This window comes from Salvelinus fontinalis, chromosome 32 (assembly GCF_029448725.1).
Source record: "Salvelinus fontinalis isolate EN_2023a chromosome 32, ASM2944872v1, whole genome shotgun sequence".
NCBI lineage: Eukaryota > Metazoa > Chordata > Actinopteri > Salmoniformes > Salmonidae > Salvelinus > Salvelinus fontinalis.
The window spans coordinates 17,963,635-17,982,444 of NC_074696.1; the positions used below are offsets into that span (position 1 = coordinate 17,963,635).

At 46.2% G+C, this 18,810-nt stretch overlaps 1 protein-coding gene across 6 annotated transcripts in view; it reads left to right on the top strand.

The window, feature by feature from the left end:
* Positions 1-18,810, top strand: part of LOC129830820 (engulfment and cell motility protein 1) — a 231,173-nt gene that overhangs the window by 54,815 nt on the left and 157,548 nt on the right. Inside the window, exon 1 of one of the 6 annotated variants that reach the window (XM_055893573.1) lies at positions 15,256-15,502. The exons of the other annotated variants lie outside the window; for them this stretch is intronic. The gene's annotated coding sequence lies outside the window, so the exon portion shown is untranslated. Of the gene's footprint in view, positions 1-15,255; positions 15,503-18,810 lie in introns of those variants that run through there. 6 annotated transcript variants of the gene reach the window in all.

Here is an 18,810-nt window from a genome sequence, read left to right on the forward strand (position 1 = left end):
CATGTGCCCGTCAGGGCTGCATCGGTCATGTGCCCGTCAGGGCTGCACCGGTCATGTGCCCGTCAGGGCTGCATCGGTCATGTGCCCGTCAGGGCTGCATCGGTCATGTGCCCGTCAGGGCTGCACCGGTCATGTGCCCGTCAGGGCTGCACCGGTCATGTGCCCGTCAGGGCTGCACCGGTCATGTGCCCGTCAGGGCTGCACCGGTCATGTGCCCGTCAGGGCTGCACCGGTCATGTGCCCGTCAGGGCTGCACCGGTCATGTGCCCGTCAGGGCTGCACCGGTCATGTGCCCGTCAGGGCTGCACCGGTCATGTGCCCGTCAGGGCTGCACCGGTCATGTGCCCGTCAGGGCTGCACCGGTCATGTGCCCGTCAGGGCTGCACCGGTCATGTGCCCGTCAGGGCTGCACCGGTCATGTGCCCGTCAGGGCTGCACCGGTCATGTGCCCGTCAGGGCTGCACCGGTCATGTGCCCGTCAGGGCTGCACCGGTCATGTGCCCGTCAGGGCTGCACCGGTCATGTGCCCGTCAGGGCTGCACCGGTCATGTGCCCGTCAGGGCTGCACCGGTCATGTGCCCGCCAGGGCTGCACCGGTCATGTGCCCGCCAGGGCTGCACCGGTCATGTGCCCGCCAGGGCTGCACCGGTCATGTGCCCGCCAGGGCTGCACCGGTCATGTGCCCGCCAGGGCTGCACCGGTCATGTGCCCGCCAGGGCTGCACCGGTCATGTGCCCGTCAGGGCTGCACCGGTCATGTGCCCGTCAGGGCTGCACCGGTCATGTGGAATAATTCAAAATAGACTATGAGCGTCAGTACACAGGGGTTTTCTCTGCCTTCTGACGGGTTATTTTAGCCATTTGGGGAAGTTGCATCTCGCACTTAGTAACATCCTATTCAGATTCAGGCCCTGTTCGAAAGCTATAACAATGGATCCTCCTTTCTTTCCATTCCTTGAACAAATCCCAGATCTGACATGGCTGGATTGGTGAAACCTATGTGATAGAACCATTGCTTATACCTAACTATTTGTGTGATTTTACAGTTATTACTAGCGTCCTGTCCAGGGGGTGTACTTGTAGATCAAGCTGCCTCACGCTACAGAAACAGGAGATGGGCTCCAGCCAACGAGCCGTTCTGACTCAGCTAAGGCTTACTGACACTTAATGACTTATCAGTTATTAGGCATTACTTACAAGTATAGGAGGAAGGAAGGAAAGGGGTGTCAGTACAGGAGATATCTGACCTTGATGCTACAAGCTCTAGGGCTCCAATATCACTATACTGAGAGAATGGATGGTATGAATGAACAGATTCATTATTTATAGGTAATGTAGTCTACTAGGCATACAGGAAGCCACAGAATACAGCAAACTAAATATAGCCGCCTATTGTCGGGTTTCTACAGTGGGTTCTACCAGGACATTCAGTCCTATGGACTAGCCCCGACATGCTTTATGCTAGCACTGAGCTGTGTGTGCCAGATAAAGTGAAAGCAGAGGCTGAGGCACCACTGTAGAGAGAGGGTAGTATTGATTTGCCCTACAGAGTTACATGCACCAATTACGCAATAGACAAAAATGGTGCTGCCAGACAGATTACTTAATGTATTGTTTTTTCCCCCGACTCAAACCACTGTTTCATAATCTGAGCTGTGTCATTAAGGGTTTATTAATAGAATGTTTTTATTTGAACAAATGCTTGTTTTCTAGTTTTTATTCGCCCCCTCTTAGAAAAGCCACCCACTTACTGCACGACCGAGCCAGAGGGAGATGGAAAGAGATAGATGGAGAGAGAAACAGAGATAAAGGGGAGGGGTTTCTCTTTCTGAATGTAGTTTTTTTTCAGCTGTTGGTCCCTCTTATTCCTACGCCTCCCACTTCCACATACCACCACCTCCCTGTGTCCTCCTCCCATGGAACCAGTCCCCTGTTCCCATGACTCCCACAGACCGACCAAAAAACCCATTCATCCATGGCCTAAGTCATGTGACCCAGGAGTGTTTTTGTGTGCTGTGTGCCCCCCCCCCACCCCCCACTCAAAGAAGGCTCAAGCCGAGCGTTCATTTTCTTTGTTCAGGGTGGCTCGCCCCCCATTGGCGGATGCCCCCCATGATCTAAGGTCAGTGAGATTTGATGATGGCCACTCAAGAGGAAGAGTGGGTCTGAGAAGTCACTACCACTTGATATTCCACGTTTCCCCCTCAAGTGCTTCTGGATGCATGTTTCTCCTGATGTTGTTCCATATGATGTTGTGTTGAGACTGAGAGAAATGAAAACACTACTGCTACACACGTCTCTAGAGCTCTGATGTTCAAGTGGTTTAAAAGACTTGCACACTGCAACAATGCAGAAAGCAAAATTGCATTCTGTTATTAGGTAGGGCTGTCCTTTCCTAGGACACGGATGGTAGAGTGAGGCACCCCTGTGTTTTCAGGACCTAACGGGCATAGTGTCAGTGTGTTGACATGGTAGAGTGAGTGGTGTTGTGTTTTCAGGACCTAACGGGCATAGTGTCAGTGTGTTGACATGGTAGAGTGAGTGGTGTTGTGTTTTCAGGACCTAACTGGCATAGCGTCAGTGTGTTGACATGGTAGAGTGAGTGGTGTTGTTTTCAGGGCCTAACGGGCATAGCGTCAGTGTGTTGACATGGTAGAGTGAGTGGTGTTGTTTTCAGGACCTAACGGGCATAGCGTCAGTGTGTTGACATGGTAGAGTGAGTGGTGTTGTTTTCAGGACCTAACGGGCATAGTGTCAGTGTGTTGACATGGTAGAGTGAGTGGTGTTGTGTTTTCAGGGCCTAACTGGCATAGCGTCAGTGTGTTGACATGGTAGAGTGAGTGGTGTTGTTTTCAGGACCTAACGGGCATAGTGTCAGTGTGTTGACATGGTAGAGTGAGTGGTGTTGTGTTTTCAGGGCCTAACTGGCATAGCGTCAGTGTGTTGACATGGTAGAGTGAGTGGTGTTGTGTTTTCAGGGCCTAACTGGCATAGCGTCAGTGTGTTGACATGGTAGAGTGAGTGGTGTTGTTTTCAGGACCTAACTGGTATAGCGTCAGTGTGTTGACATGGTAGAGTGAGTGGTGTTGTGTTTTCAGGGCCTAACTGGCATAGCTGCAGTGTGAACATGAGAGAGTGAGTTGAATTATGGGCAAGCGCATTATAAAGCATTACAGTTAGACTCCTAAAAACACAGTAGTAGTGTACTGCCTTGGCATCGTGAGGCCCTATGAGGCTAATAAACATTGTCCTCTAATATTATTTGGATGTGTTTAAACCCCCTTCCTTCTACTAGACTAATAGTAGATTTTGTCAAAATAAAATTAAAACCCTGGAAGGCGTAGGTGTGTCCAAACTTTTGACTGGTACTGTATCTCAATGTCTGTTTTGAGGGCTCTGAGTTTTTCCTGACGTGACCTGACTAGGAAAAACTCCAGACCCCAGTGATGAACTCCAGCTAGGCCTGGTGGTGGTTGTGGTTTGTCGAGGTATTAAGAGCTCACATTCCATATCACCGAGCTTGCTCCTCCTCAAACATGCCGGACCTACTTTCCAAACCCCTTCACTAATCTCCCAGCTATGTAAATTACACATCACTGTTAGCCAAGAGCTGCAAACAGCCACAATAGCCTTGAGACTTCTGGGCTGTGTAACAAATTGCACCCTATTCCCTACATAGTGCACTACTTTTGACCAGAGCCCTTATGGGCCCTGGTCAAAAGTAGTTAGTAAAATCATTGTAACTCTCTGTACTGGTGGTCGCTGCTGAGGAAGGGATGGCTCATAATAATGGCTGAAACGGAGCAAATGGAATTGCATCAACCACATGGAGACTGTTTGATGTATGTGATACCATTCCACCTATTCCACTCCAGCCATTACCACGAGCCCGTCCTCGACAAATTAAGGTGCCACCAAACGGTGCACTGTACCGCTACGGGCTGAGGCGTTTGATATTTGCCTCCTTCCCTCTACAAATAAGAGCCGTCCTTTTGCGTTTCAGTAAATGTGGTTAGAAAATTGAGCTGTGGAACTCAATGGAACTTTATTCCACATCAAGTAACTCATACAAGCAGTAAAATTACATAAAAAAAACTGATAAAAATATACCTTATGGAACAGCGGGGACTGTGAAGCAACATAGGCAGACACATTCATACAAACACACGATAACATACACACTATACACACACGTACACATGGATTTAGTGTTGTAGAAATGTGGTAGTAGAAATGTGGTAGTAGAGTAGGGGCCTGAGGGCACACACTTAATGTGTTGTGAATGCATTGTAATGTTTTTAAAATTGTATAACTGGCTTCATTTTGCTGCACCCCATGAAGATAAGCTGCTGACTTGTCAGGAACTAATGGGGATTTATAATAAATAGTAATACAATAATATTATTATCCCCTCTCCAAGCCTTAGTCAGTGTGTTTCTTTCTCACCCACCCCACACTGTTTTAGTTGTTACATTTCCCCTCTCGCCTACGAGTCTTTATTGGGGTTGACACTAGTGACTCGTGACTGAGTTAGGTTTGTAAGTGTGTCACAGTTCCATGCAAATGGCTCATTGCTTGAGACACTTGATATTCACTCTCTCTCTTACACACACACACACCTCAATTTGTTATTTGGCTGTGTTTTAGGTAAACCCCCTTGCTCTCCATCTGATTGCCCCTCTCCCCACAGTGGTGTTTGTGTGTGACCTGGTTTGTGTTTCCTGCTGAGCCGAGGAGCCCTGCAGCAGAAGGTCACACAGTCGGAGTGACTCACTGAAGCCTGTGGGTCCTATCTGTCTCGTGCTCCATCTGCCTCTCTCGCTCTCTCTCTCTCTCGCTCTCTCTCTCGCTCTCTCTCTCTCGCTCTCTCTCGCTTTCTCTCTCTCGCTCTCTCGCTCGCTCGCTCTCTCTCTCGCTCGCTCGCTCGCTCTCTCTCTCGCTCTCTCGCTCTCTCTCTCTCTCGCTCTCTCGCTCTCTCTCTCTCTCTCTCTCCACACTAAATTAAGGCTGTCCCAGACCCAAAAAAGTATTGGTCGACCAAGAGTCGTCGGGTCTATTTTAAAACGTGTATTTTTCCATATATAGACACATCCAATGTGTTTTAATCAAATCAACCATATGCACTGAGCTTGTCTGATGCTTTAAGCGTGCTGTTTGACACACAAAGGGAGGGAGTCCGACCGCAATTAATTTGCTTGTGCCAGGCCGGGCTCAGACTTGCTGCGCCGTGTTTTTTAAAATATTTTTTTATTTTTTTTACAGCTATTGACTGTGTGAATAGCACCCGTTGTCTCCCGCTCTCTTCCCTGCTGCAGCGACCACCCCAGAACATCAACAGTGTTTATCGCACTGTCCGTGTTGCTGAAGCTGCAACATAATTAAGGGGTCTGAATACTTTCCGAATGCACTGTACAGTGTACTAAAAGTATTAAAAGTACATGTAATGACTATAATATACTTAAGTATCAAAGGTAAAAGCGTAAATAATTTCGAATTCCTTATATTAGCAAACCAGAAGACATGATTTTCTTTACAGATAGCCAGGGGCACACTCCAATACATACATAATTTACAAACCAAAGAATTTGTGTTTAGTGAGTCTGCCAGATCAAGTCCAGTAGGGATGACCAGGGATGTTGTCTTGATAAGTGTGAATTGGGTAAATTTCTTGTCCTGCTGAGCATTCAAAATGTAATGAGTACTTTTGGATGTCAGGGGAAATGTATGGAGTAAAAAGTACATTAATATCTTTAGGAATGTAGTGGAGTAAAAGTTGTCAAAAATATAAATAGTTAAGTACAGATACCCCAAAAACCTTCTTAATTAATACTTTAAAGTATTTTATAAAAAGACTTTACACCACTGATTGTAGATATGTAGTGGACTAATAATGTGTTGTATTGTAGATATGTGGTGGTACAGTAGTGGAGTAATAATGTGTTGTATGATGTACTGTTTTTATATATTTTTTTTTTAAAGAAGTGTGATGTAATTTCCTTTTTCTTGTTTAGACCCCAGGAAGAGTAGCTGCTGCCTTGACAGGAACTATTGAGGATCCTTAATAAATATAAATACGCTACAGGCTCGAAATGTGTCCCAAATGGCACCCTATTTCATATTTAGTGCACTACTTTTCAACAGGGCCCACTGTGTAGGGAAGAGGGTGCTGTTTGGGACGCATTCTCTCTAAGTGCGCCGACTTAGCAGTTGGATTATGGAGGATAAAAGGTTGGGTAAGGAGGCCCGTTATGGGTTGAAAATAACTAGACCAGGAAGTCGCCCCATTCCAACATTAACGCATATCAGAATCAAAAAACCGTTGCGATTGGTAACTGATGCTTATGTGTAGGCTGGGAGAGTTCCAATGGGAGATGCATCATATCACATCTCATTATTTTAATAGCTACCATTGCAATGTTATAACAAAGAACATAGTAGCTAGTAAAGCCCTAGTTGTGGGTGCTGCTTAGCACTTAGTTAGATCATTTTTGTATGTGGGCTTGTTTCTACTTTAGCAGCACTGTAAAGTTAATGTGCCTGTTTTTAGCATCTTCCCACAGGGAATCCCTAACCGTGTGACTTTCCCTTCCCTGTCAAGGACTCTTCTGAGTGGGGACAAGTCCCCATATTCCCCCAGGCCCCCAAGGCTCCTTCTAGGGAGAGTTTGAGGAGAGAACAGTACAGTACATCGCTGTAGGCTAATTGGTTTCCTTAGCATATGCGCTCATCTCCAAGGAGACAGCGTCTCGCTAGCGCGCTATGCTAGCTCTGTGATGGGCAGGGAAGGCCAGGAGGAAAGAGCAAGCTGTTTTTTAGAGCTGCTTGTCTGGGTCGTGTGGAGAACTGCTTTGGGGAGCGATGAAGTAGTGGTGGTGTACTTATGACTCTGTACGGCCCTGGCTGTGCCCTTGGATAAGAGTAGCTTGTCATACCCAAATGCTTCAGTGAGATCTTAGGGGCTCCCGAGTGGCGCAGCGGTCTAAGGCATTGCATCTCAGTTCAAGAGGCATCACTACAGTCCCTGGTTCGATTCCAGGCTGTATCACATCCGGCCGTGATTGTCCCATTGGGCGGCACAATTGGCCCAGTGTCGTCCGGGTTTGGCCGGGGTAGACCGTCATTGTAACTAAGATTTTGTTCTTAACTGACTTGCCTAGTTAAATAATAACAATCTTCTAGCTCATTAAATTAATTTTAGCCTGGTAAAATATATGTTATGATAGTAGCTCCTCTGGTTTTGGGGCATCTGGAATTGCTGTAGCTCACGGTATGTGGATCACGACCACTTGGGCTTGGCAATTAACATAGCAGAAGATTTCTTCCTCGCAATAGATTGCACTGAATGTAGGCCTTACTGACAGGCAAATGACCCAATAAGGTATAGTACTGTCATGTTTTGGCTTTGATCATCATGTCTTGTCCCTGTGCTTCCCTCTGCTGGTCTTATTAGGTTCTTTCCCTCTTTCTATTCCTCTCTCTCCTCCTTCCTCTCTCCCTCCCCCGCTCTCTCTCTCTATCGTTCCGTTCCTGCTTCCAGCTGTTTCTCTTTCTCCTAACGACCTCATTTACTCTTTCACACCTGTCTCCTATTTTGCCCTCTGATTAGAGTCCCTATTTCTCCCTCTGTTTTCCGCTTCTGTCTTTGTCGGATTCTTGTTTGAGGTTAGCTGCTCTGTGTCCTTGTTCCGCCCTGTTGTTGTTTTTGCATTTGTCAGATGTTGCGTGTGAGCAGGTGTCTATGTCAGCTACGGTCTGTGCCTTCCTGAAGCGACCTGCAGTCGGTGGTCGCGTCTCCAGTCGTTCCTCTCTACTGACAAGAGGTTTTCAGTTTCCTGTTTTGGATTACCTTTGGATTATATCCAGGAACATCATTGTTTGTTTAAGACTGGAATAAAGACTCTGTTTCTATTACGTCGCTTTTGGGTCCTCCTTCATCAGCATAACAGAAGAATCCGACCAAGAATGGACCCAGCGACTATGGATTCTCTCAACACTACCGTCAAGTTCCAGGGAGCAATGCTCGGCAGACACGAGCAGGAATTGTCTGCTGCTCGTCATGCCGTTGAGACCCTGGCCGCTCAGGTCTCCGATCTCTCAGGACAGTTTCAGAGTCTTCGTCTCGTACCACAAGCTACTTCCTGGTCTTCCGAGTCTCCGGAACCCAGGGTTAATAATCCACCATGTTACTCTGGACAGCCCACTGAGTGTCGCTCCTTTCTCACCCAGTGTGATATTGTGTTCTCTCTCCAGCCCAACACATACTCTGGAGAGAGAGCTCGGATCGCTTACGTCATATCACTCCTTACTGGGCGGGCTCGGGAGTGGGGCACAGCTATCTGGGAGGCAAGGGCTGAGTGTTCTGACGTTTATCAGAACTTTAAGGAGGAGATGATACGGGTCTTTGATCGTTCTGTTTTTGGGAAGGAGGCTTCCAGGGGTCTGGCTTCCCTATGTCAAGGTGATCGATCGATAACGGATTACTCTATAGAGTTTCGTACTCTTGCTGCATCCAGTGACTGGAACGAGCCGGCGTTGCTCGCTCGTTTTCTGGAGGGACTCCACGCTGAGGTTAAGGATGAGATTCTCTCCCGGGAGGTTCCTTCCAGCGTGGACTCTTTGATTGCACTCGCCATCCGCATAGAACGACGGGTAGATCTTCGTCACCGAGCTCGTGGAAGAGAGCTCGCGTTAACGGGGTTTCCCTTCTCCGCATCTCGACCATCTCCTTCCATCGGCTCAGAGACTGAGCCCATGCAGCTGGGAGGTGTTCACATCTCGACTAAGGAGAGGGAACGGAGAATCACCAACCGCCTTTGCTTCTATTGCGGTTCTGCTGGACATTTTGTCATGTCATGTCCAGTTAAAGGCCAGAGTTCATTAGTAAGCGGAGGGCTACGGGTGAGCGCTACTACTCTGGTCTCTCCATCAAGATCCTGTACTACCTTGTCGGTCCATCTACGCTGGACCGGGTCGGCTGCTTCCTGCAGTGCCTTGATAGACTCTGGGGCTGAGGGTTGTTTTATGGACGAAGCATGGGCTCGGAAACATGACATTCCTCTCAGAGAGTTAGGGAGGATCACACCCATGTTCGCCTTAGATGGTAGTCCTCTCCCCAGTATCAGATATGAGACATTACCTTTAACCCTCACAGTATCTGGTAACCACAGTGAGACCATTTCTTTTTTGATTTTTTGTTCACCTGTTACACCTGTTGTTTTGGGTCATCCCTGGCTAGTATGTCATAATCCTTCTATTAATTGGTCTAGTAATTCTATCCTTTCCTGGAACGTTTCTTGTCATGTGAAGTGTTTAATGTCTGCTATCCCTCCTGTTTCTTCTGTCCCCTCTACTCAGGAGGAGCCTGGTGATGTGACAGGAGTGCCGGAGGAATATCATGATCTACGCACGGTCTTCAGTCGGTCCAGAGCCAACTCTCTTCCTCCTCACCGGTCGTATGATTGTTGTATTGATCTCCATCCGGGGACCACTTCTCCTCGGGGTAGATTATTCTCTCTGTCGGCTCCAGAACGTAAGGCTCTCGATGATTATCTGTCTGCTGAAGGCATTCAGATGGATCCCGCTAAGGTCCAGGATGTCAGCGATTGGCCTGTTCCTAAGTCACGTGTCGAGTTACAGCGCTTTCTCGGTTTCGCTAATTTCTATCGGCGTTTCATTCGTAATTTCGGTCAAGTGGCTGCCCCTCTCACAGCTCTGACTTCTGTCAAGTCTTGCTTTAAGTGGTCTGGTTCCGCCCAGGGAGCTTTTGATCTCCTCAAGAAGCGTTTTACATCCGCCCCTATCCTTGTTACTCCTGACGTCACTAAACAATTCATTGTCGAGGTTGACGCTTCAGAGGTGGGCGTGGGAGCCATTCTGTCCCAGCGCTTCCAGTCTGACGATAAGGTCCATCCTTGCGCTTACTTTTCTCATCGATTGTCGCCATCGGAACCCGAGGGGATTCTCCCTGAAGGGCGTGTTGTCGGGTTGACTGTCTGGGGAATTGAGAGACAGGTAAAGCAAGCACTCACTCACACTGCGTCGCCGCGCGCTTGTCCTAGTAACCTTCTGTTCGTTCCTGTCTCTATTCGTCTGGCGGTTCTTCAGTGGGCTCATTCTGCCAAGTTAGCTGGTCACCCCGGCGTTCGGGGTACGCTTGCTTCTATTCGCCAGCGGTTTTGGTGGCCTACTCAGGAGCGGGACACGCGCCGTTTCGTGGCTGCTTGTTCGGACTGCGCGCAGACTAAGTCAGGTAACTCTTCTCCTGCCGGTCGTCTTAGACCGCTTCCCATTCCTTCTCGACCATGGTCTCAGATCGCCTTAGACTTTATGACCGGTCTGTCTTCGTCTGCGGGGAGGACTGTGAGAGCCGCCAATAAACGTAGGATTAAGAGTCCTAGGTATTGTCGCGGTCAGAGAGTGTGGCTTTCCACTCGTAACCTTTCCCTTACGACAGCTTCTCGCAAGTTGACTCCGCGGTTCATTGGTCCGTTCCGTGTCTCTCAGGTCGTTAATCCTGTCGCTGTGCGACTGCTTCTTCCGCGACATCTTCGTCGCGTCCACCCTGTCTTCCATGTCTCTTGTGTCAAGCCTTTTCTTCGCGCCCCCGTTCGTCTTCCCTCCCCCCCTCCCGTCCTTGTCGAGGGCGCTCCTATTTACAAGGAACGGAGGATCATGGACATGCGTTCTCAGGGACGTGGTCACCAGTACTTAGTGGATTGGGAGGGTTACGGTCCTGAGGAGAGGAGTTGGGTTCCTTCTCGGGACGTGCTGGACCGTTCGTTGATTGATGATTTCCTTCGTCGCCGCCAGGGTTCCTCCTCGAGTGCGCCTGGAGGCGCTTGGTGAGTGGGGGGGTACTGTCATGTTTTGGCTTTGATCATCATGTCTTGTCCCTGTGCTTCCCTCTGCTGGTCTTATTAGGTTCTTTCCCTCTTTCTATTCCTCTCTCTCCTCCTTCCTCTCTCCCTCCCCCGCTCTCTCTCTCTATCGTTCCGTTCCTGCTTCCAGCTGTTTCTCTTTCTCCTAACGACCTCATTTACTCTTTCACACCTGTCTCCTATTTTGCCCTCTGATTAGAGTCCCTATTTCTCCCTCTGTTTTCCGCTTCTGTCTTTGTCGGATTCTTGTTTGAGGTTAGCTGCTCTGTGTCCTTGTTCCGCCCTGTTGTTGTTTTTGCATTTGTCAGATGTTGCGTGTGAGCAGGTGTCTATGTCAGCTACGGTCTGTGCCTTCCTGAAGCGACCTGCAGTCGGTGGTCGCGTCTCCAGTCGTTCCTCTCTACTGACAAGAGGTTTTCAGTTTCCTGTTTTGGATTACCTTTGGATTATATCCAGGAACATCATTGTTTGTTTAAGACTGGAATAAAGACTCTGTTTCTATTACGTCGCTTTTGGGTCCTCCTTCATCAGCATAACAAGTACAATCCCAGTCAACACAGAACATTCCCGTGACGTTCCCTAAAGGATATTTTATATCTCTTTTTTTTTTTTTTTTTTTTTTTACAAATAACGTTGCCACAATGTTCTGTGAACCAACATTTGATAGCTGGGATATCTGTGCCTGTCTGGGATAATTTATGATAACATTTGTAAATGTCAAACTGCGAGTGGTGGGGTTAAATGCTGTGAAAAGAGAGATTGTGGTGAAATGTTATATGTTTTTTTGAAAGACATTATGTGAAACAGCTGAGCTCTTATGCCCCACTAGACCAGTGGGGTTTGGTGCTGTTTAAGATGAGGGAGGCCGATTTTATTTAAAAAATGTAGGAGCGTGGCCTTCTTTCTATTACAGCATATTGGATGACTGCTATTCATATTCCATTCACCCAGCTCAATGTAACATGGATAGGTTTAGGCTACTAAACTCAGCAACAACAAAAAAGTCCCTTTTTCAGGACCCTGTCTTTCAAAGATAATCTTTCAAAATCCAAATATTTTCGCAGATCTTCATTGTAAAGGGTTTAAACACTGTTTACCATGTTTGTTCAATGAACCATAAACACTTAATGAACATGCACTTGTGGAACGGTCGTTAAGACACTAACAGCTTACAGACGGTAGGCAATTAAGGTCAGAGTTATGAAACCTTAGGACACTAAAGAGGCCTTTCTACTGACTCTGAAAAACACCAAAAGAAAGATGCCCAGGGTCCTTGCTCATCTGTGTGAACATGCCTTAGGCATGCTGCAAGGAGGCATGAGAACTGCAGATGTGGCCAGGGCAATAAATTGCAATGTCCGTACTGTGAGACGCCTAAGACAGCGCTACAGGGAGACAGGACGGACAGCTGATCGTCCTCGCAGTGGCAGACCACGTGTAACAACACCTGCACCGGAACATCCGAACATCACACCTGCGGGACAGGTACAGGATGGCAACAACAACTGCCGAGTTACACCAGGAATGCACAATCCCTCCATCAGTGCTCAGACTGTCTGCAATAGGTTGAGAGAGGCTGGACTGAGGGCTGTAGGCCTGTTGTAAGGCAGGTCCTCACCAGACATCACTGGCAATAACGACACCTATGGGCACAAACCCACTGTTGCTTGACCAGCGACAGGACTGGCAAAAAATGCTCTTCACTGACGGGTCACGGTTTTGTCTCAGCAGGGGGAATGGTCGGATTCGCGTTTATCGTCGAAGGAATGAGCGTTACACCGAGGACTGTACTCTGGAGTGGGATCGATTTGGAGGTGGAGGGTCCTTCATGGTCTGGAGCGGTGTGTCACAGCATCATCGGACTGCCTGCAACAACAAGCTCAATCTCAACACTGTGCATTATAGGGAAGACATCCTCCTCCCTCATGTGGTACCCTTTCTGCAGGCTCATCCTGACATGATCCTCCAGCATGACAATGCCACCAGCCATATTGCTCGTTCTGTGTGTGATTTCCTGAAAGACAAGAATGTCAGTGTTCTGCCATGGCCAGCGAAGAGCCCAGATCTCAATCCCATTGAGCACGTCTGGGACCTGTTGGATCGGAGGGTGAGGGCTAGGGCCATTCCCCCCAGAAATGTCAGGGAACTTGCAGGTGCCTTGGCGGAAGAGTGGGGTAACATCTCACAGCAAGAACTGGCAAATCTGGTGCAGTCCATGAGGAGGAGATGCACTGCAGTACTTAATACAGTTGGTGGCCACACCAGATACTGACTGTTACTTTTGATTTTGCCCCCCTTTGTTCAGGGACACATTATTCAATTTTTGTTAGTCACATGTCTGTGGAACTTGTTCAGTTTATGTCTCAGTTGTTTAATCTTATGTTCATACAAATACTTACACATGTTAAGTTAGCTGAAAATAAACGCAGTTGACCGTGAGAGGACATTTCTTTTTTTGCTGAGTTTACATACGTGATACTCAAATTCTCCTTATACCCATCATGAGGTTGCTACAACCTAGCCTATGAATGAAAGTTTACAACGTAGATGCACACGTCAAGAGAAACATTTGAGTAATCAAGATGACAGACAGTGACACATTCAATACCGCCTTTGCAGACTCTTGCCTGCGTTTGGCTGATCTAGGCTGCAACCATTAATCCAACAGTTTCAAATGAGTTTCTATTGGCCAAATTCTTGTATGTTTAGCCCCTTTATGTTCAATTTGCTTCCGTTTTAAGAGACGTTTTTCAACAGAATAGGAGGAATTAATAACCCTGAACACCCCTGATCACATCCAAACACAGTTCACTTTCATAGCAGCCACATGAAAACAACATGATCACTTTTCTCATTGAATAATTCATTCTCGGATCTATTCAATCTCCTTTTCCTTTCGCTTGTGGACTTCAGTGTACAACACATCAGCTGTCTGTGACCAAACAAAAAAAAAAAACTTTCCAAGCCAAACAATCATAACCATTAACCGTTACACACAGCCTACATCATTGTCACCATATTAGCTAACATCATAGTCAACATACCTACTTCAACTAATGCGGTAGTTAACCCGCTACAATCATGCAGTACAGTGTACAGTCAGCAAGCAGTTTAGCCGTTACACCTGCAGGCCCCTGGGGCAATACATTTATTCAAACCAAACGCTTACCTTGACTTGGAAGAGTTCTAGTGTTGGATAGCCATAGCCAGCTAGCTAACCTAGCATCCCTCTCATTTGAGCCGGGTGTTTCAGTAGGCTAAACTAGCTAGCTGCATTCACTAGTTAAGTGAAAGTGAAAAAAAATACACAATATAGCTCTCGCTCTCTCTCTTGCTTCTTTATTTTTGAACAAAGGAATTTGTTCAAAACTAACGTGTATTTATCTCTCGGAGTCAACTACTCACCACATTTTATGCACTGCACCCAACACTTAGTTCATTGAGGCTGTAATGTTAAGATCCTGTCAGGGTTTGGGGGTCAGGGTCTCATTCTACCAGTTGTGCATAGAGTCTACTGCATCAGTGAGGCAAGAGGGCAGGCAGAGGTGGAAGAGAGAGTTTGGCTACGTCCCAAATGGCTATGTCCCAAATGGCCACGTCCCAAGTGGCCGCCTATTCCCTATACAGTGCACTGGGCCCTTGTCAAAAGTTGCACACTGCATAGGGAATAGGGTGCCATTTGGGACGCAACCCTTGTGGTGGTGGGTAATCGTCATGGCTCCCTCTGCTCAGAGCTCTGACTTTTCCTTTCCAACAATGATCGTTTCCTCAGCTAAAACCACAGCATTGGTTGGACTGAGACAACTGGTATTTACAGTGAATGAGCTTTTCAGGAGAAGATGCACATTCTTTACTTGTAGTGACATGAATGGAATTTTGGTCATTGTTGTGTTAGGAATTCATTCGGTGGTGAAGTGGCCATGTTTGAAGGGATTTGAATACCTTACGTCACTCTTCCATTTACCTAGTTCTCCTTGAAAAGTGTTGGTGTCTTGCTCTGTGTTTTATCCAGGCCTATGACTTGACACCACATCAGGGTAACGGTCAGTAGGGAAACGTTGTGGAATGTTGCAGATAGATGATACCTTATTCTACATGTCAGAGGCATCTTTGTTCTACATACTATATGTCTATATCTGAACATTTCCCGCCGTTGTGCCATGCTGAATGTGGCCCCGTACATGTAGTTGTAAAGTATAGCTGTGAGTGACACATTGTTTTTCAGGTTGAGGTAACTTCCTGTGAGCAAGGCCTTCAGTCTCCTTCCACTTCTCGGATTCGTTTGTCTCATCTTTGAATTTTGCCGCTTTTTTTACCCGTCTGCGTCGCTACAGACCGGTTTCCTCTTCTCTAGACAAACGCCTACTTCCTCCTTCTGTTAACGTCTCTCTAATTCTGGCTTTTGCTCTTTTTCCGTGCTCAAGGCAAGGCACTGTGAAGTTTAGTTTATAACCCTTGATTCTGTGACTGCTGGATCCATAAGGATTGTTTTTGTATTTGTGGCTAGCTAGTGTTAGTGTAATTCATTTTTTTGTTTAGTTTTGTTGTTGTGGATTTGAAAGAAGACGTGTTGGAGGCAGGACCAGCAGGTTGAACTCACTAGCTGGTTGTCGTCAAGGTTTCCGGGTGAGTCCTCTGTCTTTTCTTCTTGTTGTGTACTGTACTCACTGCTCAGGCTGGAAAGGGGTGCATTGGGCCGAAGGGTGTGGCCCTAATTTAAGGGCTCTTTTCCTTTGCCTTCCTCATCATTTCCTTTGCCTTCCTCATCCTCATCCTCTAACCCCTTGGGCATAGACTCGGTTCAGACCATAGAATTAGAATAACTATACATTACAATACCAGGTCAGCCATTCTGAGTTAACCCATGAGTTAAAAAAAATATATGCCATTTAGCAAAAGCTTTTATCCAAAGCGACTAGTCATGTGTGCATACATTTTACACTAAGGGGGGGTCCCAGGAATTGAAACCCACTATCCTAGCATTGCAAGCGCCATGCTCTACCAACGGAGCTACAGTTAAATTGCCATGGTCAGAGGTTCTACTCATTCTTCATCTATGGCTCAGACATAAGGGTAGAGAGATGAGTTGGTGAATAAGCATAGTCTGGTTAGCCCTGACAGGTCAGCTACTGCAGGATCCCCCCAGGTGCAGGTGAGGAGAGTGCTGGGCATGTTATTGTTGTGACATGCATTGTCTGAATTAGACCCACAGAATTATACCTGCGGAGGAGCGGCTTCTATGAAGGAACTTTGAAAGCCTTTGAACTTCAAAGAGTTGGTTTAACGTTGGACCAAAGCTAGCCCTTGACCATGACTCAGTTCCATTACATTACACATAATGCTGCCTAGAGGTTGAGATCTAGACCAGAGCTAACTAACAAGCGGGGTTGGGGAGTAATGGATTACATGTAATCAGTTACATGTAAGGGATTACAATAAAACTGTAACTAATCTGTTATGTTACCAGCAAAAATATTGTAATCAGATTACAGATACTTGTGAAAAAACTAGATGATTACTTTGATGATTGCTTTTCAATTCAGAAAGGATGTTTGCCGAAAAAAAATCTTTGACACTTCTCTGGTTTCTCAATGACATTCAAGTCAGCATTTAAAAAAGGTAGAAGTAGGGCAGGTAGCCTACACACACTGGCAAGGATTTTCATCTGTCAGGCATTCAGACCATGGAATACGTTTTTGAGTGACAGTGGGCTTTGCATAGGCGCATTGCTGAATTTTTGTAGGACTGGAAAAAAATGCCCGGAATGTAAAAGAATGTTATTAATCAGTTCCCATTCTTTTTTTAAATAACGGTTCGGCTCCGGAACAGTATAGATAATTTTCGTTCTGGTTTTCTGTTCTGTTCCCTGAACGGGTTCCAACCCCTGGTTTAGGGTTAAAACTAAAATGTGAAATGTCTTAGGGGGTTCGAGGAGAGGGTTGCTGAGCTATTGGATTTTTTTTCTCAATCGTTACCAAGGTTTTAATTGTGAACAAACTGAGTAAAACAGCACACAGTTGGAATTCAAGAAATGTCTTTGAGAAATTGTTGTGAATAAGAAAAACATTTAAATCAAATAATTGGCTGTGCTGCTCATTAGATGTGGTTGTTAGGTCACACCTCTGTTTGGAATGATGCAGACTTTCTGTGTGATTCTTTCATTTTATACAGGATGGTGTCAACAAAATGTCTCTTGATTGTTGCTGACTCTCTTTGTTAGTGACTATCTTTGTTACACTCTTTCACTCCAGTGTTTAATTGGTATATTGTAATTACTTCGCCACCATGGCCTATTTATTGCCTTACCTCCCTTATCTTACCTAATTTGCACATACTGTATATAGACTTTTTCTACTGTATTATTGACTGTATGTTTGTTTATTCCATGTGTAACTCTGTGTTGTTGTATGTGTCGAACTGCTTTGCTTTATCTTGGCCAGGTCGCAGTTGTAAATGAGAACTTGTTCTCAACTGGTCTACCTGGTTAAATAAAGGTGAAATAATTGTATTAAAAAAACTAAAGTGGCGATTTGGCGAACCCTTTTGGTTTCACTGATTTGGGTTCACTGTTTATTACAATCTTGGCAGGGATATTCAAATCTAAGCCTTGAGGTCCGCAGGACTGCTGTTTTTCCTCTTCTACGTGATAATGAATTGCACCCACCTGGTGTCCCAGGTCTAAATCAGTCCTTGATTACAGGGGAAGAATACAAATCAGCAGTGGATCTGGCTTCGAGGTCCAGCCTTACCCTTTAGATCTAAACCCTGAATCACTCCCCTCACTTACACATCTACAAAACTACCAGGAGTATAGTCTATTTGGTGATTTGGTGTTTTATTAACACGAGTTTAGAGAATTGCTGTCCCCTCAGCAGGCGTGTTGTGTACTTCGGCGGAGTGACTCCAGTGCTGTTAACTGCTGTGAGAGTTGTTGTCAGCGCTCTGGCACAGACTTCTGACAGGATATCCTGCTTGCTGCACAAGAAACAAGGGCATGTTTGTGAAACAAAGCGGCCAGCTAAGATGGAGACAGTTAGTATTACTATAGTAGCCTGCTGAGATGGAGAAAGTATTGGTATTACTATAGTAGCCTGCTGAGATGGAGAAAGTATTGGTATTACTATAGTAGCCTGCTGAGATGGAGAAAGTATTGGTATTACTATAGTAGCCTGCTGAGCTGGAGACAGTATTGGTATTACTATAGTAGCCTGCTGAGATGGAGACAGTATTGGTATTACTATAGTAGCCTGCTGAGATGGAGACAGTTAGTATTACTATAGTAGCCTGCTGAGATGGAGACAGTTAGTATTACTATAGTAGCCTGCTGAGATGGAGACAGTTAGTATTACTATAGTAGCCTGCTGAGATGGAGACAGTTAGTATTACTATAGTAGCCTGCTGAGATGGAGACAGTTAGTATTACTATAGTAGCCTGCTAAGATGGAGACAGTTAGTATTACTATAGTAGCCTGCTGAGATGGAGACAGTTAGTATTACTATAGTAGCCTGCTGAGATGGAGACAGTTAGTATTACTATAGTAGCCTGCTGAGATGGAGACAGTTAGTATTACTATAGTAGCCTGCTGAGATGGAGACAGTTAGTATTACTATAGTAGCCTGCTGAGATGGAGACAGTTAGTATTACTATAGTAGCCTGCTGAGATGGAGACAGTTAGTATTACTATAGTAGCCTGCTGAGATGGAGACAGTTAGTATTACTATAATAGCCTGCTGAGATGGAGACAGTATTGGTATTACTATAGTAGCCTGCTGAGATGGAGACAGTTAGTATTACTATAGTAGCCTGCTGAGATGGAGACAGTTAGTATTACTATAGTAGCCTGCTGAGATGGAGACAGTATTAGTATTACTATAGTAGCCTGCTGAGATGGAGACAGTTAGTAGTAGTAGTACTGTAGTAGCCTGCTGAGATG